The sequence below is a fragment of the Oncorhynchus nerka genome, linkage group LG18, assembly GCF_034236695.1.
Source record: "Oncorhynchus nerka isolate Pitt River linkage group LG18, Oner_Uvic_2.0, whole genome shotgun sequence".
Classification (NCBI taxonomy): Eukaryota; Metazoa; Chordata; class Actinopteri; order Salmoniformes; family Salmonidae; genus Oncorhynchus; species Oncorhynchus nerka.
Genome location: NC_088413.1, coordinates 35,313,844 through 35,341,049, shown reverse-complemented (window position 1 = coordinate 35,341,049; position 27,206 = coordinate 35,313,844). Strand labels below are relative to the sequence as shown.

The following is a 27,206-nucleotide window of genomic DNA, read 5'->3' as shown; positions in this document are numbered from 1 at the left end:
AGCTTGAGTGCTTGACTGCCATTGTCAGGTTAGAACGCTCGAATCAACCCTACTCCTCGGCCCGAGCGTCCAGTGTGAGCTCAGAGAGCGAAACTCTCTGAATTTATGAACGCCCAGAGCACACTGAGGGCTCTATGGCACTCCAGATTTAATTTAAGAACACACCCGAAGCCGTACAATGTCTAGCTAGTAATTTGTTATACTAACAAGCTAGCAAGAGGTTGCATAGAAACAGCATCAACTTCCGGTAGACAGGCGAAGAGCTAGTACACTCAATTGAAAGGATACCGCTCGTTTACAGTATACTAAAATGAACTAATAGTATATAGTATGTAGTATATACTCATTAAGTATGTAGTATACAGTATGCTAGTATGGATATTCGAACACAGCTATTGTCAGCTGGCTACTTTTTTCAACTAACTAGGCTTCTTTTCATTGAAAAGTTTCAATTAGCTAGACAGAAACGTTGGTATAGTCTTCTCCCGCTAGAATGAATGATATGCCTCTTCTAGTGATCTATTGATAGGACAGGCGCGTGTCAGTCACAAAGCGAGTGATGACTGGGAAACTGCTGGTTTGTCAGTCTGCTCTTTGTTCTGCCTAGTGGGATCTGTGCTCTTCTTGTGCCCTGTGGTTGGCTGCAGTCAAAGTTTAGGAGAAGACAAACCAAGACGCAGGTAAAATGGCTAAATTCCAAAACCAGTTTAAAACAGCAATTAGAGTAAAGAGTAAAAAAGCCAACGCTGCCTATGTCCCAGCAGCGTCCTTAGCCAGCACCCATTTTCCGGCAAACAGGAAAAGGAGTGGGGAAGTACAGGTAGACGGTTAGGATCCTGTTCCTGTTGTGTCCAGTTGCGGAGGGAGGTGTTTAATCTCAGGGTCCTTAGTTTAGTGTTGAGCTTGGAGGGCACTATGGTGTTGAACGCTGAGCTGTAGTCAATGAACAGCATTCTTACATAGTTGTTCCTTTTGTCCAGGTGGGAAAGGGCAGTGTGGAGTGCAATAGAGATTGCGTCATCTGTGGATCTGTTGGGACGGTGTGCAAATTGGAGTGGGTCCAGGTTGTCTGGGATGATGGTGTTGATGTGAGCCATGACCAGCCTTTCAAAGCATTTCTGTCACGCCTGCTCCCGCTCCTCCTCTCTGGCGCTCATAGGCGCCAGGCTGCCCATCATTACGCACACCTGCCACCATCATTACGCACATCAGCGCTTGCTGGACTCACCTGGACTCCATTACCTCGTTGATTGCCCCTCATATATCTGTCTGTCCCTCGGTTAGATCCCTCTGTCAGCATTATTGTCGTAATGTCGTTTTGTTCCCCCTGTTCAGACGCTGTTCTTGTTTTGTTATATGTCCATTGTTTCATTAAATGTTCACTCCCTGTACTTGCTTCTCGTCTCCAGCGTCTGTCCTTACAATTTCATGGCTACAGATATGAGGATTATTGGGCAATAGTCATTTACACAGGTTACTTTAGCGTTCTATGGCACAGGGACTATAGTGGTCAGCTTGAAACATGTAGGTTTTACAGACTGGGTCAGGGAGAGGTTGAAAATATCAGTGAAGACTGATACAGCTCGTATTTGCCCTATACAGCTCATTCAGTGCGGTCATAGTGTCAGCATCGGTTTGTGTTGGTAAATAGACAGCTACTCTCTTGGCGTATAGTATGGTCTACAGCTTATCATGAGGTATTTTAACTCGGGTGACCAGAACCTCGAGACTTCCTTAATATTAGAGTGTGCGCAGCCGCTGTTGTTAACAAAAATACACACCACTTCCCCCCCCAAACCTTACCGGACACTGCCTTGCGGACTTGACGATGCATACGAAACCAGCTAGGTGTATATTATCCCTGTCCTGGTCCAGTTCTTCCGGGTCCCGTTGATAGGATCATCTTGAACAGAGCTCTTCCAGTTTGTTTGTTGTACGTTCACTAATAGAACTGGGGGTAGAGGCAGATTATTTATTTGCCGAACATGGTTTTGTCAGGGTTCCCGCACGTTGGCCTCTCTTACGTCGCCTTTTCCTCTTCTGAGTCTCTGGGATTAGGGCCTGGTCCGGGGGTCGGCAGTATGTCCTGCGCCGCTGACTGGTTGAGGTAGAAATCTTCATCCAAATAGAGGTGATGCTTGTTTTCTGTCATAGGGAAGGATGACGGAAACATTATGGAGGTAAACGGAACGGAAGCGCATCGGTGAGAGAGCCGTTCATTTGGCTACCTAATTTGCATACGGGCAGGCTATTACTGCTTTCTGGCCAATATCTGCAGATATATTATATTAAATCGTCACTGCAGGAATAATAGGTGGCGGAGAGAGAGACTCATTCTCTTCCAAAATATGATAAAAGAAAAGAGATTGAAGGTTAACAAAGCTAATGTCATGATACTTATTGCTATAGGCCTACTGATCTGATTAAAGTGTCCAGTGGCGATTTTAGCATGCAAATCCAAAGTGGGAAAAACTCAACCAATTTTTTAAGATGCATGCCAGAAAAGCCGCTACACAGCACAACACTAAACAATACATTTAATGCATTATAGCAGTGACAAACGGTGCCCACAAACTGTTCGGGCCTACAGAAAGCTGTCCCGTCAGCTGACCTTTCCTTTCAGCACCGTGGAGTGAATCCTTACCACCGCTACACCTGGCTATCAACGGGGCCTCATCTGGCAGCGAAACCGTTCAGTCAGCCTCATTTACTGCTTTTTTAAAAACCATAGCTGATATGGCTGACTTGCTTAAATAAACATGGCTACTACTGACTCCTTGTGGATTTGTGTAACTCTATAAAGAAAAAAGCATTCTCCTTCAATAATAATGAATACTGACTTTTGGACCATACACAAACATTATTATATTTATGTTCAGTAAATTCATAATGTTTATTATCACACTTAGCTCTATGTATGAGCAAGTGCTTATTTGTTCAGCACTTTCAAACTGTAAGATAAATTCAGATAGATGTTAGTTCAGATAAATTGCAGCAAGATGTTGAGGCCTTAACTTTACTCTTCTTTGTCACCACAAACACAGAGAGAGAGAGAGAGAGAGAGAGAGAGAGAGAGAGAGAGAGAGAGAGAGAGAGAGAGAGAGAGAGAGAGAAAACGACGGTATCTCAGCTGTTAGCATACCATTTGAAGTATTTTATTGTGTGGTCTTAAAAGTAAGGAAAATACAATCACGGGGCTCCACTTTTATAGACAATATACTGACGCAAAGACAGAGCATTGCACAAACAAAACAACCCTCGCAATATGAACTGGAATCACGTGAACTTTTTGTTGAACAAAAGTATTTGAATGTGAAGAGACTGTTACTGGCAAACATGGTTACAGGCCATCATATACTATGATGGTCTGGTATATAGAGAACCACGTAAGCGAATTATAATAGGCTACACAAAGTAAGCGAAACAATGAAATGCATCATTCTAACATAGCCCAAGATGATGAATAATATACTAATCCGATGGACCTGTACATGTATAAGCAATATAACAATGGAGACTGTGACATAAGGGAATGATGAGCAGATAATAGTCAAGCTGTAATTTCGATTAAGACATGAGTGAGCTGAAATGTACAGCGACAGAATTCAGAACATGGGCCATTCTTACAGTATTCTCCTTGTACACCAAGTCAGAACCGTAGGATAAATAACGGGGGAACATAAGCAGACAATGAAAGCTCTTACAATGTTCGATGATGACATTTCTCTAAAACAGGCTATAGGCTACATGTGCACCACCAAGTCAGAAGAGGAGGCTAAGTTCTGAGGTGGAGAGGGACAACATTTTAGGGTGAGACACATGGGCTACTAACAGCTTACTACACATACACTTACTTTTTTAGCTACAGTTATTCATACAGTATGTTCCTGGCATACTACGTCACTTATACAGCAGCATTTTTAAAACCATTTTCCTGCAATTCTATATTGTTGTTTCTCAACATGTTTACTTGACAGAACACATTTTTTCTTAGGTATTTGCCAAACAAACTCAATTGAAAGAGTAGACCAGATGTACAGTTGAAGTCTGAAGTTTACATACACCTTAGCCAAATATCATTAAACTCAGTTTTTCACCATTCCTGACATTTAATCCAAGTAAAAATGTCCTGTCTTAGGTCAGTTAGGATCACCACTTTATTTTAAGAATGTGACATTTCAGAATAATAATAATCACATTCCCAGTGGGTCAGAAGTTTACATACACTCAATTAGTATTTGGTAGCATTGCCTTTAAATGGTTTAACTTGGGTCAAACGTTTTGGGTAGGCATCCACAAGCTTCCCACAATAAGTTGGGGGAATTTTGGCCCATTCCTCCTGACAGAGCTGGTGTAACTGAGTCAGGTTTGTAAGCCTACTTTTTCGCACACGCTTTATCAGTTCTGCCCCCAAATTTTCTATCGGATTGAGGTCAGGGCTTTGTGATGGCCACTCCAATACCTTGACTTTGTTGTCCTTAAGCCATTTTGCCACAACTTTGGAAGTATGCTTGGGGTCATTGTCCATTTTGAAACCCATTTGCCACCAAGCTTTAACTTCCTGACTGATGTCTTGAGCTGTTGCTTCAATATATATACATAATTTCCCCTCCTCATGAAGCCATTTATTTTGTGAAGTGCACCAGTTCCTCCTGCAGCAAAGCAGCCGCACAACATGATGCTGCCACCCCCGTCTTTCACTGTTGGGATGGTGTTTTTTGGTTGCAAGCCTCCCCCTTTTTCCTCCAAACATAACGATGGTCATTATGGCCAAACAGTTCTATTCTTGTTTCATCAGACCAGAGGACATTTCTCCAAAAAAGTACGATCTTCGTCCCCATGTGTAGTTGCAAACCGTAGTCTTACTTTTTTATAGCGGTTTTGGAGCAGTGGCTTCTTCCTTGCTGAGCGGCCTTTCAGGCTATGTCAATATAGGACTCGTTTTGCTGTGGATATAGATGCTTTTGTACCTGTTTCCTCCAGCATCTTCACAAGATCCTTTGCTGTTGTTCTGGGAGTGATTTTGCACTTTTCGCACCAAACTACATTAATCTCGAGAAGACAGAACGCTTCTCCTTCCTGAGTGTTATGATGGCTGCGTGGTTCCATTGTGTTTATACTTGCGTACTATTTTTTGTACAGATGAACGTGGTACCTTCAGGCGTTTGGAAATTGCTCCCAAGGATGATGCAGCCTTGTGAAGATCTACACATTTTTTTCTGAGGTCTTAGCTAATTTATTTTGATTTTCCCATGATGTCAAGATGCAAGGTAGGCCTTGAAATACATCCACAGGTACACCTCCAATTCACTCAAATGATATCAATTAGCCTATCAGAAGCTTTTAAAGCCATGACATAATTTTCTGGAATTTTCCAAGCTGTTTAAAGGCACAATCAACTTAATGTATGTGAACTTCTTACCCACTGGAATTGTGATACCGTGAATTTTAAGTGAAATAATCTGTCTGTAAACAATTGTTGGAAAAATTATTTGTGTCATGCACAAAGTAGATGTCCTAACCGACTTGCCAAAACTATAGTTTGTTATCATGAAATTTGTGGAGTTGTTGAAAAATGACTCCAACCTAAGTGTATGTAAACTTCCGTCTTCAACTGTCGTTTTGAGAGATGTAGTTTTTGCCACAATAAATTACATTTAAAGAGTAAACTAAACTAGTTTTTCTGACCAAATTACTAATCTACCACCTCCCTCAAAGTCCCACGCACAGTGATTGACAGGTCTGAAACCCTACCAACTCTGTGACTCACAAACATCCTGCCCCTTCTCCTGACAGTTCCACCCACAGTGCTTGATTGACAGGCCAAACTGTTAAAGGTCAATACGAATTGACACATTGGTTTCCTTACCCTAAGTGTCCACAGCAGCTGAGCCAGTAAAATACATATTTGAAGAACAAACATAATTGTGGCAATTCATATCTTCCAGTAAAACTGTAAATGGTTTTCATCTCAAGAGAAGACGCAAGTCTAAGAAGCAGTACATATGTTCTATGTGCGCTATTTCTGTTTCCTGTTCTTAAGTTTCCTTTTTGTGTCTCTTTACAACAGACTGAATTCAAATGACTTTCAGTCATTTTAAATGTAAATTCATGTCTTACTATTCAATACCACAACTTATTTTACAAACCTGGGAGTTAAAGTTGTTAAGGTTTGGGGTGGCAGGTAGCCTAGTGGTTAGAGTGTTGGACTAGTAACCGAAAGGTTGCAAGATCAAATCCCTGAGCTGACAAGGTACAATTATGTTGTTCTGCCCCTGAACAAGGCAGTTCACCCACTGTTCCTAGGCCATCATTGAAAATAAGAATTTGTTCTTAACTGACTTGCCTAGTTAAATAAAGGTTTAAAAAAAACAATTCAATAATTTAGCTGTGTATTTCTGTTGGAATCAAGGCATTAAAATGTACTGGAGGCCACCAAAATAGAGCTTGTTCTGCAAATTTTATTTACCCTAGCCCGGGAACTCTACTTTTTCTATTTGACTGGCTAGTCCAAATATCAAAACTGGGCTTTGGCTTTAGGGCTAAATGTTACTAGCTAGCTAATGTAGCATGTTGACACGCTACGTTGACTGAAAAGGAGCCCAGTTGTTTTGGCACTTCGCTGGTTAATGTGACATTTCTCTGTGCTCCACAGCATTGTTTTGGTCCCATTTTACCGGCTTTGTTGAGATTTTTGGAGTTGTTGTTCTCGGGAATGGTTGGGAGGTTTGGCAGCTGACACAATCTTCTCAGGTTGATCTTGGGTTTGGGTCAACATCAAAGTAAGTTGTGATAGCCGCATGGAGACAGAGCCAGACAGGTATTATAAACAATATGTCTGTGGTCGAACCCAAAAAAATACAGGTCTGCTTCTGTTAATCCCCCCCCCCTCCTCCTTTTGTTCCACACCGTATTTCTCCATCCTGCCCTCTCTGTCACTATCTCTCTATCTCTATGTGACCCTCTATGACCTTGAAATAGCAACACAATGCCAAGAGAAGGACGGGAGGTAAAGGGGTGAGAGAAGGAGGGAGCTGGGGGGGGCAGCAGCAGGTGGTTGTCATGGAAACTGCACCGATTGTTACACTGCTCACGTCAACCGGCGAGTGTAGATGGGGGGGGGATATACGTCAGCACATACGTAAGAACCCACAAACCCCCATTTGGTAAATATCAACCACATGAGTCTACGGCGCCGAGGAGTGGGGAGCACGTGAGCATGAAACAGAGGATGACAGGCAGGGAGGGACTCACACGCATACACACCTCCTTGCACACACAGGGGCACGAGCACACACACACACTCTCCCTCTCCCCCTTTCTATCCCCCTTTTTTCTTACTTACACTCACACACACATACACATACACACACACACACACAGGGAGAGACTCCCACATAGATACACACTCCTTCACACACCAGCTTCCACACATACAGGGGCACAAGCTGATTCCTCCTACTAAAGGACCGCCGGACTTGCTCTCTCTCTCTCATGCACAAAAACATAACAAAAACATAATACACACCATTACACACTCTCTCCTACCTCACACACACTCACACATTGCACACATCACACAGAGAGAGATGAAGATAGAGAGAGAGAGAGAGAGGGAGAAAGAAAGAAAGAAAGACAGAGACAGAGAGAGAGAGAGAGAGAGAGAGAGAGAGAGAGAGAGAGAGGACAGAGACAGAAACTGAGAGAGAAAGTGCGAGAGAGGTGAAAAGATTGAGAGAGAGAGCGAGAGCAGTGAGAGTGGTTCTAGGTATCTTCCCGGCTCAACGTTCTCATCTGCTCCCTGTCCCAATTGTGGCGCATGGAGAATGAGATTTCTGAGTCACAGTCTTAGCCAGTTGTGTGTGTGAGCTCGGGGAACAGGGGAGAGAGGGAAAGGAAGAGAGGGAGAGGGTCCATATAGACGGATGCGGGGAGAGGGAGAGGCTAAGAATGAAATATTTAGGGGAACATGTAACAGCATTGATGACGGAGGGAAGGGGGCGGGGGAGAGAAAGAGAGATGGAGCCAGGCAGGCGATTTTTTTTTTATGACACCATATGCTGTTTTGGCCGGGATGTACCTGGGGGTATCGATGGAAAAGCGGAGATGAGAAAGAGGGGGAAAAAGAGTGAAGGATGAGAGAGAGGGAGAGAGATGAAACGAAGTAGGGAGGAATGGAGGAATTTGAGAGATTTGAGGAAGAAAGTGAGAGATAGAGAAAGGTTTAGAGAGAGAGAAGGATGGAGAGAGAGAGGCAATTAGCTCCGGAGCACCAGAATGCCCCGGGGAGCTGGGATTTAGGCTCACGCTTGAGCAACTTGGGAGTATACAGTCCTTCGCTCTCTTGGTGTGTTTGTGCACGTCTATGTGCGTGCGTGCTTGCTTGCATGTGTGCGTGTGCATGTGTGCATGTCCGTGTGTGTGTGTGTGTGTGTGTGTGTGTGTGTGTGTGTGTGTGTGTGTGTGTGTGTGTGTGTGTGTGTGTGTGTGTGTGTGTGTGTGTGTGTGCGCACTGGGGGGATTCAAGACCAAGTAAGTGAGGAAGCGTGCCTGGTCTCGGCATCAAAACAAGACACAGCCGTTGTGTAACCAAGAAAATAAATGAAATATGTAAAACAGCAGCACGTCCTGGAGGCAACATATAATGGAAAATAGTAGCTAGAAACGGCCAATGTGATAACCCTGCCTTCTCAATCATTCATGAAGGGGAAGTTAGCGTAGCATTATCGGACGCTAACGCTGGGCCTTTCTTCATTGAGAGGCTTTGATTTTTCATGCTAATTGTGTTAGCGTGGGCTAATTGACAGGTGTGGTGTGTTAGCGTTAGCGCAGTGCTTGTTTGCAGGTCTGGCCGGTAGTGGTGCTAGCGACAGGCTAGGGGAGACAGACAGACAGGTGACGCGGGGAAGCCTCATGTCCTCCTGTTCTCCTCTATAAAGTAGGTGAGCAGATGTCTACCATTTCCTGGGGGAAGGAGATAAATTACGTTTCCTCTCTCTCTCTCTCTCTCCCTCTCTCTCTCCCTCTCTCTCTCTCTCTCGCTCTCTCTGTCCTTTGCTGTATCAGCTCACTCTATCTATCACTTCCTCTCATCATCCTACCCTCTCTGTGTGTCTCTCTCTTCCTAATTATTTCCCTCATATCTCTCTATCATCTCAACTCCCTCTTACTCCACCCCAATTGCCCTCTCCCGCTCCAACTTATTGCCTCACCTCTTTCTCTCTCTCTCTCTCTCTCTCTCTCTCTCTCTCTCTCTCTCTCTCTCTCTCTCATATCTCTTCCCACCTGTCACTTTCTCAGTCCCCCATTTCTTTCCCCTATGCTCCCACACCCACTATTTTCTATACTTTTAATTTCTCTCTCCTCTCTCCCTCTTTCAACCAATCCTTTCTCTCCCCCTTTTTGAACCTCCCTTCTCCATTTCCATCTCTCATCCCTCTCTCCTTCTCACTTTCGTCCCCTGCAGGCGAACAAGCTCCGCACCAAAACACTGAAGAACACTCTGAACCCGGTGTGGAGTGAGACACTGATGTACCACGGCATCACCGCTATCGACATGACCACCAAAACCCTCAGGTACTGAACTACAGAGAACTACAACTCCTATATGTATGTTATACTGGCATATTTTATAAAACAACTTGCCTACAGTTCCCAGAGGGCCATCGGGCCAATTAATTATCCAACGGACGAACACACACACTGGCCACACACACTGGCCAACTGTTCCATTAGCAGTCGCCGCGGTAACACACTCAGGTGTTGGCTCCCGTTCAGAGTCTCAGCCCCCTCATTCCTCAAGTGCTCTTGATACAGAGCGCTGAAGTGATGTAGGTCGAGCGCGGCAACTTTGTGTTTGTGTGTTTGTGTTTGTGTGTTTGTGTTTGTGTGTTTGTGTTTGTGTGTTTGTGTGTTTGTGTTTGTGTGTTTGTGTTTGTGTGTTTGGCACCGTCATGATAATGCAGCAATGTCAAACCCTTGCCTCAGGGATATACACACAGACATAGGCACACACACACACACACACACACACACACACACACACACACACACACACACACACACACACACACACACGTACACACACACACGCACGCACATACAATGCCTTCAGAAAGTATTCACACCCCTCGACTTTTTCCACATTTTGTTGCGTTACAAGGTGGAATTAAAATGTCATTTTTTTGTTAGCAATCTACACAAAATATTCTGTCAAAGTGGAAGAAAAATTCAAACTTTTGTTTAAAACATATATAAAATAAAAACACTATTAAATCTGGATTACATAAGTATTCAACCCCCTGAGTCAATACATGTTAGAATCACCTTTGGCAGTGTTTAAAGCAGTGAGTCTCTCTGGGTAAGCCTCTAAGAGCTTTGCCAACATGGATTGAACAATGTTTGCACATTAGTCTTTAAGGAATTCTTCAAGCTCTGTCAAGATGGTTGTTGATCCTTGCTAGACAGCCATGTTCAAGTCTTGCAGTCAAAACTGTAACTTGGCCACTCAGGAACATTCAATGTCGTCTTGGTAAGCAACTCCAGTGTATATTTGGCCTTGTGCTTTAGGTTTGCTGAAAGGTGCATTTGTCTCCCAGTGTTTGGTGGAAAGAAGACTGAACCAGGGTTTCCTCTAGGATTTTGGCCTGTGCTTAGCTCTATTCCATTTATTTTTATCCCAAAAAAGTCCCCAGTCCTTGCCAATGACCTGCATACCCATAACATGATGCAGCCACCACCATGCTTGAAAATATGAAGAGAGGTACTCAGTGATGTATTGCGTTGGAATTTCCCTAAATTTAACTCCGTATTCAGGACATAAAGTTAATTTCTTTGCCATATTTTTTGCAGTTTTACTTGAGTGCCTTGTTGCAAACAAGATGCATGTTTTGGAATAATTGTATTCTTTACAGGCTACCTTCTTTTCACTATGTAATTTAGGTTAGTATTGTGGAGTAACTGCAATGTTGTTGATCCATCCTCAGTTTTCTCTGTTTGCGGCCATGGTCTCATGTTGAAATCCTTGGGTTGTTTCCTTCCTTTCCGGCAACTGAGTTAGGAAGGACGCCTGTATCTTTGTAGTGACTGGGAGTATTGATCCACCACCCAAAGTGTAATTAATAACTTCACCATGCTCAAAGGTATATTGAGCGTCCGCTTTAAAAAAAATTGACCCATCTACCCAATAGGTGCCCTTCATTGAGAGGCATTGGAAAACCTCCCTGGTCTTTGTGGTTGAATCTGTGTTTGAATTTCACTGCTTTACTGAGGGAACTTACAGATAATTGTGTGTGTGGAGTACAGAAAGGTCATTCAAAAATCATTTTAAACACTCTTATTGCACACCTAGTGAGTCCATGCAACTTATTATGTGATTTGTTAAGCAAATTTGTACTCCTGAACTTATTTAGTGATCAAAGTGGATCAAAGTGGTTGATCGCTTATTGACTCAAGACATTTCAGCTTTTCATTTTGAATTCATTTGTAAAAATGTCTAAAAACATAATTACACTTTGACATGATGGGATTTTGTGTGTAGGCCGGTGACGCACAATTTCTATTTAATTCATTTTAACACTGCATTGCACTGTACACACACTTCTCACCCCTTATTCTAATGCATCTGGTCTGTGTGTGCTGGACAGATACCCTCTGGCATGCAGTCAAGGACAGACACTGGGCAGAGAAGCCATGTAGCGCCCCCTCCCCACAGACACAAACACACACCAAGCCCCCAAACACACACACACACACACACACACACACACACACACACTCCATCTCTTTGTAGATAAGGATTCAGGAAAGACCCTGAATGCCCGGGGAAGCCACCTGACCTCCAGCCAAGGATACAGCTTCCAGACACAGGCCAGCACAGAAGCTAGGGAGAGTCAGGAAAGGGAGGACAGAACGGAAGAGGGAGAAGGAGGGGTGCCAAGAAAGAGATGATAAAATGTGGGGAAGAGGGGGATGCCAAGAATGAGGGAAGAGAGAGAGAGGGAGGGATGCCAAGAAAGAGGGTATAGATGAGGACAGACAGGGGGAAGGAAAGAGAGGAGAGGAGAGAGGAGAGAATTGGGGTTCCTAGAAAGAGGGGATAGAGGTGGAGAAAGAGAGGGAAATGGTGGAGAGGAAGAGGCACAGTGCTTGGGAGAGGGGGAACATTTTCAGACGAGTAGGAGAGAGAGTTATATAGAAATAGATAGACAGTGGGGGAGTGGATGCAGGGCAAACCATGAAAGAGAGAAAAAGTTGAGGGGAGAGAGTGATAGATGAAAAGAGAAAGTAATCACTGGGAATTTGGAATTAGCATAGCATAGGCAGTGGATGTGAATAGGGAATTGTAGCGTAGCATAGAGTGGATGGGGATAGGGGATTGTAGTGTAGCATAGAGTGGATGGGGATAGGGAATTGTAGCGTAGCATAGAGTGGATGGGGATAGGGAATTGTAGCGTGGCATAGAGTGGATGGGGATAGGGAATTGTAGCGTTGCATAGAGTGGAATGGGAAAGGGAATTGTAGCGTAACATAGAGTGGATGGGGATAGGGAATTGTAGCATAGCATAGAGTGGATGGGGATAGGGAATTGTAGCGTAGCATAGAGTGGATGGGGATAGGGAATTGTAGCGTAGCATAGGGACTGATAATGGTAATATGCATTTAGCATCCAGCAAGGACTTTTATTGTGTGTTATAACTTCAGGCGCAAGGCAATAGCTGTAACTTAAATTGTTCAAAAATGCTGCTCCTATAATTGTTAGTAAACTACAGGGTTGGGTCTTGGCAATTGTGCTGTAAATGTCCTCCTCTTATGTCATATTTCTCTGCTTCAAACAATAAATGTATGCCAAAGGGGAGATATTCACGATAAAAAAAACTGTTGCATTCTCCTAACTAATGGCTAAGGTTAGGATTGGGCGAGGGGAAGTTTATCCTAGATCTGTACCCAGGGGAAACTTGACCCCACGGCATCCTACGGTCAGTCAATGGAGAGCTCCACAGCGGTGTAGAAAAGGTTCTGTTGGCTCGGTGTGACAAGACCACGGCCTCCTGGTTCAGCAGCTTGTCATAGCCCAGGCAAGACCGACAGAGTGCCAGTCTGATGGCAGAACTACATTGTTCCCACCTCTCTATCTCTCGACAGTAGAACCTCAAAGACACAAACCTCAGAGGACCAACCAGTCAACTGAACAGGCAAAGATCAAACCCCTCCAGTACACATATTAAATGAAGAAGAAAAAACTTCTGTCTGCTACAGACAAACGTTAAAATTTAAAATAAAAAAAGTGCTGTAGCACATAAGCTATTTATAATGTCTGGCTAAATTATTAGAGAACACAATAAATCCTTTTCTGTAACGGTTTGATGCACGGTGAATTTCAGACGTTTCGGTTCAGACCTCCATCCAACATGTTCCCATCACTGAGGTCCTACTGTGTCTCTCTACGCTGAGTATACAAAACAATGATATCTCCATGCCTTAGACTGACCAGGTGAATCCAGGTGAAAGCTATGATCCCATATTGATGTCACTTGTTAAATCCACTTCACTTTGTGTAGATGAAGGGGAGGAGACAGGTTAAAGAATTATTTTTAAGCCCCGAGACAATTGAGACATGGATTATGTGTGTGTGTGTGTCATTCAGTTGGTGAATAGGCGAGACAAGTGCTGTTGAACGGGGTATGGTAGTAGGTGCCAGACTCGCCGGTCTGTGTCAATAACTGCAACGCTGCTGGGTTTTTCACACTCAACAGTTTCCTGTGTGTATCAAGAATGGTCCACCACCCAAAAGGACATCCAGACAACTTGACACAACCCGGGGGGAAGCATTGGAGTCAACATGGGACAAGCATCCATGTGGAAACGCTTTCGACACCTTGTAGAGTCCACGCCCCCGACGAAATGAGGTTGTTCTGAGGGCAAAACAAACATCTCACCATCATTTAATATAGAATGACACATAAAATGGCGACTGATCCTGTTATATAAGAATTGGTCAAATGCATGTTACTGCGACCCTGAGGTATGTCTCACACTGATAAAGATGCAAAGAACACGGTTTGGGTGAAATTGTGGGAGTATGAGAGAGAGAGAGAGAGAGAGAGAGAGAGAGAGAGAGAGAGAGAGAGAGAGAGAGAGAAAGAGAGAGAAAGAGAGAGAGAGAGAGAGAGAGAGAGAGAGAGAGCACCCGGGCAACAGCCCAGAGGGATATGCAGCAAGGTGAGAGAACATCTGAGAGCAGGAGGGTAGAGTAGCAGTTGAAGGAGTAAACACGACTAGCATATCGCAGTTGTCATAAAGACGTGAGACAAACCATAGGCCATTCTCAGTTCTTGAAACGTCTCAAGTGCACTACAGACAAAGCGGACAGACAGACTTTCAGACAGGCAGGCAGACAGACATGTACAGCACAGAGTGTAGCTACAGTTAACTGGCAAAATTAAGGAAACACCAACATATGGTGTCTTAATAGGGCGTTTGGGCTCCACGAGCCAGAACAGCTTCAATGCACATTGTCGTAGATTCTATAAGTGTCTGGTGGTGGAAAATGTTGTCTCAGGTGACGCTCCAGAATCTCCCATAAGTGTTGGGTTGAGATCTGGTCACATGATCATGGCATATGGTTTATATCATTTTCATGCTCATCAAACCATTCAACGGCCAGTCCTGCCCTGTGGATGGGGCATTGTCATCCTATGGGGGCATAGCCATCGTAGCCTAAGCATGCTGGGATGTTAATTGCTTAATTAACTCAGGAACCACACCTGTGTGGAAGCACCTGCTTTTAATATACTTTGTATCCCTCATTTCCTCAAGTGTTTCCATTATTCTGGCAGTTACCTGTAGCTCAGTGGGGCTTCTATTTGCAGCTTGGAGAAGCCCAGAGTTTACCGATAGACACGGATCCAAATGAGCGCAATGCTCACTGCTAGCTCTTGAGAGGACATGTATCTTTCTCACTTTCTGCATGTGTATGTGGCATGCCTGTCTGTGTGTATCTGTGTGTGTGTAGGCTGTGTGTGTGCGACATGGACAGGCTCGGTCGTAACGAGTTTATCGGAGAGGTCCGGGTCGCCTTGAAGAAACTGAGCAAGGGCGAGAGCAAAAGATTCAAAATGGGTCTGGAGAGAATCACACAGGTATGTAGTGGATGTGTGTGTTTGTGTGCGTGCGTGTGTGTGAGTATATGCGTGTGAGTGTGTGTGTGTGCGTGTGTGTATGCGTCAGTTCGCCAATGGGCTCTAATGATTTACAAACTGTGTATTGAAATCAACCTCCCTTCTCCCACTCAGAACAAAGACATCAACAAAGAAACTGTGGAACAAGGAACACCTGTGGCTGAGGAAGAGGTACGAAGATTACCATTATTGTCATACATTTAGTCGACTCTTTCAATCACCACATCCTCATCGTCAGACTCGATAGCCTTGGTTTCTCAAATGATTGCCTCGCCTGGTTCACCAACTACTTCTCTGATAGAGTTCAGTGTGTTAAATCGGAGGGCCTGTTGTCCGGGCCTCTGGCAGTCTCTATGGGGGTGCCACAGGGTTCAATTCTTTGACCGACTCTCTTCTCTATAAATCAATGATGTCGCTCTTGCTGCTGGTGAGTCTCTGATCCACCTCTACGCAGACGACACCATTCTGTATACATCTGGCCCTTCTTTGGACACTGTGTTAACAACCCTCCAGACGAGCTTCAATGCCATACAACTCTCCTTCCGTGGCCTCAAATTGCTCTTAAATACAAGTAAAACTAAATGCATGCTCTTCAACCGATCGCTGCCTGCACCTGCCCGCCTGTCCAACATCACTACTCTGGACGGTTCTGACTTAGAATATGTGGACAACTACAAATACCTAGGTGTCTGGTTAGACTGTAAACTCTGCTTCCAGACTCATATCAAACATCTCCAATCCAAAGTTAAATCTAGAATTGGCTTCCTATTTCGCAACAAAGCATCCTTCACTCATGCTGCCAAACATATCCTTGTAAAACTGACCATCCTACCGATCCTCGACTTCGGCGGTGTCATTTACAAAATAGCCTCCAACACTCTACTCAATAAATTGGATGCAGTCTATCACAGTGCCATCCGTTTTGTCACCAAAGCCCCATATACTACCCACAACTGTGACCTGTATGCTCTCGTTGGCTGGCCCTCCCTTATCTCAGCTCACTGGTCACCATAGCAGCACCCACCTGCAGCACGCGCTCCAGCAGGTATATCTCTCTGCTCACCACCAAAACCAATTCTTCCTTTGGCCGCCTCTCCTTCCAGTTCTCTGCTGCCAATGACTGGAACGAACTACAAAAATCTCTGAAACTGGAAACAGTTATCTCCCTCACTAACTTTTAGCACCAGCTGTCAGAGCAGCTCATAGATTACTGCACCTGTACATAGCCCATCTATAATTTAGCCCAAACAACTACCTCTCCCCCTACTGTATTTATTTATTTATTTTGCTCCTTTGCACCCCATTATTTCTATCTCTACTTTGCACATTCTTCCACTGCAAATCTACCAGTCCAGTGTTTTACTTGCTATATTGTATTTACTTCGCCACCATAGCCTTTTTTTGCCTTTACCTCCCTTATCTCACCTCATTTGCTCACATTGTATATAGACACATTTTTCAACTGTATTATTGACTGTATGTTTGTTTTACTCCATGTGTAACTTTGTGTTGTTGTTTGTGTCGAACTGCTTTGCTTTATCTTGGTCAGGTCGCAATTGTAAATGAGAACTTGTTCTCAACTTGCCTACCTGGTTAAATAAAGGTGAAATAGAAATAAAAATTTAAAAAATCGTAGAGATTGTCATATAGATATAGTAGTGGCCGTAGCAGGAGTACTAACATTAGTTGTGCTACTACTAGTACTGTAGTAGTAGTAATAACAGTGGTGCCACGATTACAACAGTAGTACTAATCCCAGGGTTATTGACAGTCCTGTCATTGATTTCCCAACATGCAATTCAATTAATATTATTATTTTCATTCATTTTATAACTTAAATTACCCTATTGTATGTTTTTAATTGCCTGTTTTACATGTGTTGGTTTTAATCTGACATACATTAATTAAATCTGACATTTAATTGGCATACATTAAGGGCACTATGAATAAAGTTGATTTTTAGATTTGTAGAGGTGTCATGGCTAATTGTGTCACCCCCTCCCCCAGCGTGGTCGTATCCTGGTGTCGCTCTGCTACAGCCCAGAAAAGAGCTGTTTACTGGTTGGCATTGTACGCTGTGCCCACCTCGCCGCCATGGACTCCAATGGGTACTCTGACCCCTTCGTCAAGATGTAAGTCTTGACACACACACACACACACACACACACACACACACACACACACACACACACACAAAGGACGGAATGATGATGTGATGATGGATGGAACGGATGGAGGAACGAATGGAGGAAAGGTTGTTGTTGTTGTCCCTTGTCGTTTCACATTACTTGTTGTTATACATTAGTAGGTCTTGTGGTGTCCTGTTGCTAGATGCCAGTCAGCAGTCCTCCCAGTTGTGCCGGCTGGATCATATAGGTCAGCAACAAAGGCTCTCTAGCATTACCGCAAAAATGGAAGAGGCAAGTGGAAGGGGGAGAAAGTACAGAACTTGTCTGTCGGCCCTGAATTAAAGACCAAAATTGGTTAAAGAAAATGGTGCTGAATAAAAAAGTAGACCAGTGTCGTTTAAGGACAGCTGTGCCATATAGATTGCAACATAGTTGGGAAGAGATTTTTGTTTTAGCGTTTCCATAGAACGACGACAGATTCAAAACGTAGAGTTTTTTCCATTTAAATGACTCTACAAAGTTCTTGCAACCAATAGAATGTTGTATACAGTACATATATTGTTATACAGTATGTCACATTGACAGACTCTACCACAACCTTAGTGCCTGAGTCATGTCACATTGACAGACTCTACCACAACCTTAGTGCCTGAGTCATGTCACATTGACAGACTCTACCACAACCTTAGTGCCTGAGTCATGTCACATTGACAGACTCTACCACAACCTTAGTGCCTGAGTCATGTCACATTGACAGACTCTACCACAACCTTAGTGCCTGAGTCATGTCACATTGACAGACTCTACCACAACCTTAGTGCCTGAGTCATGACACGTTGACAGACTCTACCACAACCTTAGTGCCTGAGTCATGACACGTTGAAACTTTATTTACGCTCCATACAAATTGACAGGGGACTGACTGGCATAGATGAATACAAGCAACATAAATGAATAATCAACTGCTCTAACTCTCTAGAGTCGACACTGTCACTAGTCAATGTTTCCCAATCTGTTCACACTTACCCCCTCGACTGCATATTTTCTCTTCCAGTTTGGGAAAATAGCACCCCTGATTCAACTAATCAGCTACTCGTCAAGCCTTTGATTGGTTGTGTCGGGTGTGCAGGATGTGCTGGTTCTGGGCTGCAGCTAAAGAATTGTGCAGTCGTGAAAGGTTTCCTAGGAGCACATTGGGAATCACTGTGGTGGCATTATGTAAGCTAGCGGGTTCATTGTTATTCATATGAGAACCTGTACTGTACATATACTGTCGGCATCATGTCTTGACAGAGCATTCAGGCTGAGCCAGAGTCCCAAATGGCACCATATTTCCTGTGGGCCATGTTCAAAAGGTAGTGCACTAGGGGAAATAGGATGCCATTTGGGACGACACTCTCGGCGTAAATGGCTAATTGTTATTCATGCACTTCGCACCTGAATATGAAAATCCCCGACAGTCATTCGATTCGGGTTCTACGCCTACATGGTTTCATCAACAACAAAAAAAAGTCATTTTTGCTGTTTGCTTGTAGTGTTGATTTTGATGAGGCATCATCTGCAACTTTCGATTGAAACAGAGCGGTATATCTACATAAGATTTTTACAAAGTGTCTTTGCTGCGAGTTGAGAACCAATGAAATCCGATCCCCTCCCGCTCGCAAAGGTTGCGCCGGTCTTCCCCTTCGTTTGAGGAAAGATTTCAAATTGTCGTGTTACAAAAAAGAGTAACGTTAAAATACCTATCATGTTACACATTTAATCATGTCAGAACGCGTTGAAAACTTCACCCAGAGTAAAACCTTTTGTAGGATTTAATACAAATATTTTATTGATAGGAGCTGGGGGAAACACCAAAACACAGCAAAGACGTCATTCACGATAAGTAATCAAATAAAGACAGCCCTTCTAAAAGCCTACTTTCACACCATAGCCTGCTGAATTTGCAAGATCACTTTTCTTTCATTTCGATTTTTGGCACAAATGTAAATGTGGCACTGACTCTCCCGTGGATTGATGTTTCGGCGTTGTCTCAACGAAGAGTTTGGCGCTCGACTATCCACGTGCAATTAGCAGCTGGCTAGCTTCAGTTAGCTGAGGAGATCTAGCTTGCTTAGTAGTATTACCCCTCTGATTCATAGCGTAGGGCTCTGGGTTCACTTGTTTGTAAACTGTGGTGAGGAAAGGTGGGACTTGAATGGAAAGATCCAAGTGTGTAAATCAAAGACGAGATTGGACAACGGTAGAAATAATAAGAAATGTATAATCAATCAAATGTATTTATAAAGCCCTTTTTACATCAGCCGTCACAAAGTGCTGTACGGAAACCCAACCTATAACCCCAAACCGCAAGCAATGCAGATGTTGAAGCACGGTGGCTAGGAAAAACTCCCTAAAAAGTCAGAAACCTAGAGAGGAAACCAGGCTCAGAGGGGTGGCCAGTCCTCTTCTGGCAGTGCCGGGTTAGAGGTTATAACAGTACATGGCCAAGATGTTCAAACGTTCATAGATGACCAGCAGGGTCAAATAATAATAATTATCACAGTGGTTGTAGAGGGTGCAACAGGTCAGCACCTCAGGAGTAATGTGAGTTGACTTTTCAAAGCCAAGCATTGAGAGGTAGAGAGGTAGCGAGGTAGACAGAGAGAGAGATTTGCATGCATTGGAGTGATATAGATATGTTTAATGCATCACCAACCCGTAATCCTCTGCACCCCCCCCCCCCTTCCTATTGAAATGTAGGAAAATATGTAGGAGGTAGGAACTCCGTCTAAAGACCAAGAGATGGAGAGGAGAGGTTAGTCAACAGGGGCTAAAAGAGGTCTATCACTAACCACGTATACTCTCATTCTCATTCGTGACTCCCCGAAACTTGTACTACTCCTCCAACTTCCCCATTGAGATTATTGAGCTGTGAAGCGAAGACTAGAATCAGACAAAGGAACGAAGCAGAGAAGCAGTAAGCAGACCCGTGGGGGACAAACAGAGCTGTTTTTCTTTCTTCTTTTTTTTCCCTTTTCCTCGTTTTTCTCCACTTTTTGCTGTTCATTGATTGGTTCCTGTTCTTCAGAGCCAGAGCTGGGTGTCTTATCTGCATCTATTTTGATGTACGGCGCGATAGAGTCCTGGAGCCAAGAGATTGTCTCTGTTTTTCTCTCATTTTAATCTCTTTAAAAAAAAAAATCTTTGACATGCAGTATCTGTTGTTTTTAGTATGTCAGAGCTGCGTTCAAGGAGCTCTCTTATTTCACCGTCACAAATCTTATTTTAGGCACAGAGTTTCTCATATTTGGCTGTGTTTGATGTGCAGTTCAGTATCTGAGTTATGTTCAAGGCACTCTCTTATTTTACAGTCACAAATCCAATTATTTGTCTATGACATCTACTCCATGTGATTAAGTAGGCTTCTGTCTGAGTTGTGTTCAAGTCTCTTTTCCTCGCCTGTTATTCCGGAGCGAGGTCTATATCTGAGCTGCGTTCGACCCTCTCGCTCTCTCGTCTTGTACAGTCTCAACTCTCTTAGATTTTTTTTGTTGGCATACACTGCCTGTTATACAGTAGCCTGTGTCTGAGCTGCGTTCGAGACACTGTCTCTTCTCTCACAGTCTCAAATCTCTTTGAAATTCACCAGCTGCTTTTTAGTTAGTAGCCTATTATGTCTGAGCTGCGTTCGGAGACATCATCTCTCTTCTCGTTGTTCTGTGTGTTTGTTTGAAGTGTGTTCAGTCAAGCTGGTCGGTAGAATCAGAAGCAGCGGAGTGTTGCAACTGCGGCTGCTGTTGTATCGCCTCAGAGCGAGGAGTCCTGTTAATCCTATTTTGACGAGTTCTGTCGTGCCTCTGCCTGTGTTCTTCTGTTGTTCCTCAAAGGGAGCAACTATTTGCCTGTACTGCTTGTGACGGCGGTTCAAAGACATACTCTGTAAGTCTGTAGGGAAAGACAGTGCTCAAAAGTGAGTGGAGGTGCAGCTGAAATGTAAGGTTTTACATGAGTGGGAAAAGGCGCAGCTCTCTGTCTATTTCGGTTCAAAAGCATTGACGTTTCATCATCATAAGAATGGTGAGTCATAATTTCCCCCTCATGGCGGTCTGTAACTTTTACAATTATACGTGCACACTTGCTTGCAAACTGTGACCCTGACTCCTTGGCTGTATTTGAGAGTATCATTCTAGATCTACTGACTGATCTGCAAATGACAGTTATTGTAGTTATTTAGGAGGCAAGGGTGATTTGTCGATCAGTCAGTCTGCTCGGTGAGTCAGTGATCAGATACGGAGCAGAATTGATGCTCTGAAACACAGCCAAGATGTGCAGCCCAATTGGCATCCTATTCCCTAAACAGTGCACTACATTTGCCCAGAGCCCTATGGGACGCCCAAATTACACCCTATTCCCTATTTAGTGCACTACTTTTCACCAGGGCCCATTTGGCTCAGGGCAAAGTAGTGTTTTAGGGAATAGAGTGCTATTTGGGATGCGGCCTGTGTGATTCTTACCTGTCAGACTTATTCTCAACTGTCTGTAGGAGAGTGACTGCAGTGCGTGTGGATGCCACTATCTCTCTCTCTCACTCTGTCTCAGTGTGTGTGTGTCGCTGAACCTACTTTTATAGCAGCTAAGATCCGCTATGCCCCTGGCATCCCAGAATGCATTGCTTCGTACACACCTGCACGGCAGTAGTTGGCTGCTGGTCAGGGACTTAGCGTGTGTGTATGTACACGTGCATGTGTGTGGGTGCATCTTTGTCTGTGCACGTGCATATGTGCATGTGATATCAGCACGTATAGATATAGCCCACAGTACACTAAGCTGGAAGTTGATTTGTGTGCTGTCTGCAGTTTCACACACCTGCAAAAAAATGTGTTAAGAGATTAAGTAGGGTTCAATATTTGGGCTCACATGAATTTACACATTGGCTGCATCCCAAATGGCACTCTATTCCCTGTCTAGTGAACTACTTTTGACCAGGGCCCATAGGGTAAACTTTACAGAGGACAGGGTGCCATTTGGGACACAGCATAACTTATGGCTGCGGGTCTCCAACTCTGGTCCTGGAAAGTTATTGGGTGTGCAAGCTTTTGCTCCAACCCAGCACTAACACCTCTAACATGAGGAAAGTGAACAACAAGAGACAGAGCATTATCAAAATGGTCAACGCATGACACTATTTCAGAGCCATTTTTAGAGAGGGGGGAGACAAAAGATATATACAGTGGGGCAAAAAAAGTATTTAGTCAGCCACCAATTGTGCAAGTTCTCTCACTTAAAAAGATGAGAGAGGCCTGTAATTTCCATCATCACTTCAATTATGACAGACAAAATTAGAAAAATAATTCCAGAAAATCACATTGTAGGATTTTTAATGAATTTATTTACAAATTATGGTGGAAAATAAGTATTTGGTCACCTACAAACAAGCAAGATTTCTGTCTCTCACAGACCTGTAACTTCTTCTTTAAGAGACTAAATACTTTTTTGCCCCACTGTATGTGCTAATCATCGATGAGCGAGTCAAAAGCTGGAGCCAAGAGCAAGACAAATGGGTTCCCAGAGTCCCTGAGTCAGACTCTTAATAACCTTCTCATTACAAATGTCCAGGGGCTTTCAACCAAAGCCGCCCCCCCCAAAAAAGACGGGGCAGAGCTGTGTGAAACAAGGATGTCAGTTTCAAACAATCAACGCTGACTCCAAAACACATTCCTTACCCCGGGATACTTCAACTGTTGACTATCCGGGAGAATGAAGAAAAAGGAGCCCTCTGTTGCTGGGTAAATCTGATCGATTCATTGGTGGGAGAAACAATCCCCTTTCGGCACGAATCGCCTTTGTCAGAGCCTTAAGTAGGAAGAATGTGGTAGGCACCTACATACCCTCGCAAGGGAGGGTCCCACTCACGTCAATCAAGCATGTCAGTAATGTCAATACTGTCAGTAGCAACTACACAGGTTATTTAAACAAGAGTGTGATCATCATTTGACTGTTTGAAAAAAAAATATATATATATATATATATATGCTAGGCCGGAACAAAAGCCTGCACCACCCATCCAAGATTTGATGGATGATCTTGGACTAGGAGATCCCTGACTCAGGCACTCTTATAATAACCATAGAGATGTATTATGTTGTACTTAATTCTATGCTAGTGAACTTCTCATTACAAATGTCCAGGGGGCCTTTTCCTATCCTTTCCGAGTTATGATTGACTCGTATGCTTGGAGCCGCCTACTACTGGACCTTACAATTCACTTAAGCATATTTCAAAATCACAATCACCCACACAACCCCTTCGGCCCTGTTAAGAATGACCAAGAGGCTACTCCATCAATGTCTTTGTAATGAACACGATGGGAGACAGAGAGCTGGTTCCAAGCACAGTACACAGCAGGCGTTTATTTGTAAAGGACCACGGGAAGAGGCAGGTAGCTGGGTCCACGGGCAGGCAGAAGGTCATACACAGGGGGTCCAAAAAGGCAACGGTGCAGGCAGGGAAAAGGCTAGTAACGTCGTCTGGGAGATCAGGCAGTAGGTTGATAACAGGAAATACGAAGTACAGATAGGGAATAGGCAAAAGCTATCATACACGGGAGGATTAAATTACAGGAAAACCAGCGCTCCGACTAGAAGTGTGTCACAAAACAAACAATACCTCACAATGACGGGGTGCAAAGAACTGAACAAAATAGTGTGTGATAATGACGTCCAGGTGTTTGAACAGGTGATCAGAATTCAGGTGATTGGAATCTGGAGAGTGAGCTGCGTTCAGGGGGATCTATGTGTTTGAGAGTGTGAGTTGGAAGCAGACATTACAGTCTTGCCGACCAATATTGACCTCTAGGTCAGTTGCTCTAGGTGGGTTGCCTGCCTTTCCTCTGTTTTCGTCTCTTCTCGGACACAGATCAACTGAAATATTAGAGCAACGTTCCATCAACATTTTAAAGACCAATATAAACCTCTCCAGAGGAGCTGGTGTGTTGCCTACTTGCCGTACCTCTATTTTCCTCTCTCTGTTAATGCAGATGATAATTGCTTCAAACCAGACGCCATAAAGAGACATGATATAGTTGAAACAAGGATGTCAGTTTTCTGTATCCCAAATGGCAGTCCATTCCCTATATAGTACACTACTTCCAACCATGGCCTGTAAGGTTCTGTTCAAAGGAAGCACACTAAGTAGGGGTTAGGGTGCTCTTTGGGATGCAAACCCTGTTCCTCTGGTGCTGAGTGAGCAAACTGTCATCTTAGTCTGTGTTGTGTTGATGTGTGAGCCTCTGAACTGGGCAGTTAGTTTTGCTCCTCTCTCTCCTCGCTCTCCCCGCTGTCCAACTGTCACTCTGTTTCTCTATCCTCTGTCTCTGTGTGAAATTGGCTGTTGTTTTTTTTTACTCTTTCACTCTGGTTTGCTCTCATTCGCTCTCTCGCTCGCTCTCTCTCTCTCTCTCTCTCTCTCTCTCTCGCTCGCTCGCTCGCTCTCTCTCTCTCTCTCTGTCTCTCTGTCACTCCTTTTTTTCTCTATATCTTTTTTTTCTCTGTGTGAAATTGGCAGTTTTTCTCGTTATTTCACTCTTGTCTCTCTCCCTCCATCCCTCTCTCTGTCTTAATTTTTCTCCTAGCTTAAATGTCCTCTATTCCAATTTCTTTCACTGGGTTGGTTGAGGACTCTATCTCAATCAATCAACTTCAAATTTGTTTTCTAAATCCCTTTTTACATCAGCAGTTATCACAAAGTGCTTATACAGATACCCAGCCTAAAACCCCAAAGAGCAAGCAATGCAGATGTAGAAGCACAGTGGCCAAAGAAGCAACCTAGAGAGGAACCAGGCTCTGAGGGGTGGCCAGTCCTCTTCCATCTTTCTATCTCTTTCTTTCTCTAAACATCCCTCTCTCCCTCTTCTCAAACAAACCCAGTTAGTTTCTTTCTTTTCACTGGGTTGGTTGAGAACTCTCTCATACTGGATCTTTCTTTCTATCTCTCTCTCATCCCTCTCTCCCTCTCTCCTGTCTTGTTGTTGTGTACAAACCCGCAACCCTAGCGGCCCATCTATTAGCTTGTCAGCGAGCACGTGTTATTGACGTTGGGCTGAAGGTGGGTGGCGTTGGGGAGTGAGATATCTCTCCCCCGCTAGAACATCTTGACTTCTCCGCCTGAATTTATGCTGATGACTCCTCCAATAAAAACCAATGGCCTTCTGGGAAGCCGTCTGTCCCGCTCTTGGCTTGAGCTTTCGAGTCTCTGACTCTCTCATCAGCGATTTCTCGCCCCCCCCCCCCCCCCACAAAAATTAAATGAATGTTTTCGGCTCTGATTTTTTTCTCCTCTGTTTTTTCTTTCACGCTTAGAGAATTTTGCTAACGCTCTGTTTCTCTCTCTGTTCTATTCTCCTCCCTCGTTCAAGTGGGGTTTAATGTCACGCCGTGGCGGAAGACAAAATGGCAGATAATTGGCTTTGATGTTTCAGAAGTAATAAAAGACCTGTATAAAAGACCTGCATCAGAAAAATGGGGGAAAGTGGCATTTTCGGTCGCCATGCTGTCAACTGTCTAATTAAGATTCCCTCTTTTTCTCATTCTCCTGCTCTCCCTTCATACCTCTCTCTTCCTCTCCCTCTCAATCTCGCGTTCACTTGCTCTCTTTCTCATCTGTGCTCTCCCTTGCCCTCTAACTCTCTCTTACTATGCCTCTCTCTCTCTCTCCCCTCGCTCTTTTCTCCCCCTCTCTCTCTCTCTCAGTGTGCTGCAGCCTGATATGGGGAAAAAGTCCAAATACAAAACCACAGTGAAGAAGAAAACTCTCAATCCCGAGTTTAATGAGGTCCTTCCACCCGCTCCGAGCACCACAATACACGAATACATAAACCAATATCTATCTTTTTTTTTTTTCTCCAATAAACACATACAGATGAAGGATCTTAATTTGAGCCGTTTGCTACAGCAGGAAAATAATCCTGCAACAACAAGACATTTGAGTTGTTATGTGGATAATGACATTTTTTTTTGTATGGGTTGATACATTGCTTGTAATGGCAAATAAATTCCCGAAATTTAAAAGCGGGACATCAAGTTTTTAGACTTAAAAAAAAAACTTTAAAAAAAAAAGGCAAAATCCTAGGCAAAAAAGGGCTGATAAAATTAAGATCCAACATCTATCTGGCAACCCATTTCTCTGACTCACATTTGGCAACCAGATGTGCACGATGTATAATATATCATATCAACTTTTTTTTGTTAAAGTTGAATTGTATGCCCTTGGATGTGATGGATATCTATAGCCTTACCCTTCATCGTGCATTTGTGAAAGATTATTGTCCCATGCATTTAATGCCATAATTTAATTCCAGTACTGTATACAGTATGTGCCATAATTTGAATACATTTTCCATCTCCTTCAATACTGCTAAGGATCGAACCCTTATTTTCAATTTCCACCTAAAATTACATACCCAAATCTAACTGGCTGTAACTCAGGACCTGAAGGAAGGATATGCATATTCTTGATACCATTTGAAAGGAAACACTTTTAAGTTTGTGGAAATGTGTAATTCATGTAGGAGAATATAACAGATTAGATCTTGTGAAAGATAATACAATCAATCAATCAAATGTATTTATAAAGCCCTTCTTACATCAGCTGATGTCACAAAGTGCTGTACAGAAAGCCAGCCTAAATCCCCAAACAGCAAGCAATGCAAGTGGCTAGGAAAATCTCCCTAGAAAGGCTGCAACCTAGGAAGAAACCTAGAGAGGGCCCAGGCTATGAGGGGTGTGGCTAGTCCTCTTCTAGCTGTGCCCTGGTGGAGATTATAACAGAACATGGCCAAGATGTTCAAATGTTCTTAGATGACCAACAGGGTCAGATAATAATAATCACAGTGGTTGTAGAGGGTGGAACAGGTCAGCAC

The 27,206-nt window shown here is 43.7% G+C and overlaps 1 pseudogene; it reads left to right on the top strand.

The window, feature by feature from the left end:
• LOC115145845 (double C2-like domain-containing protein beta) overlaps positions 1-27,206 on the top strand; it is a 41,057-nt pseudogene that overhangs the window by 5,595 nt on the left and 8,256 nt on the right.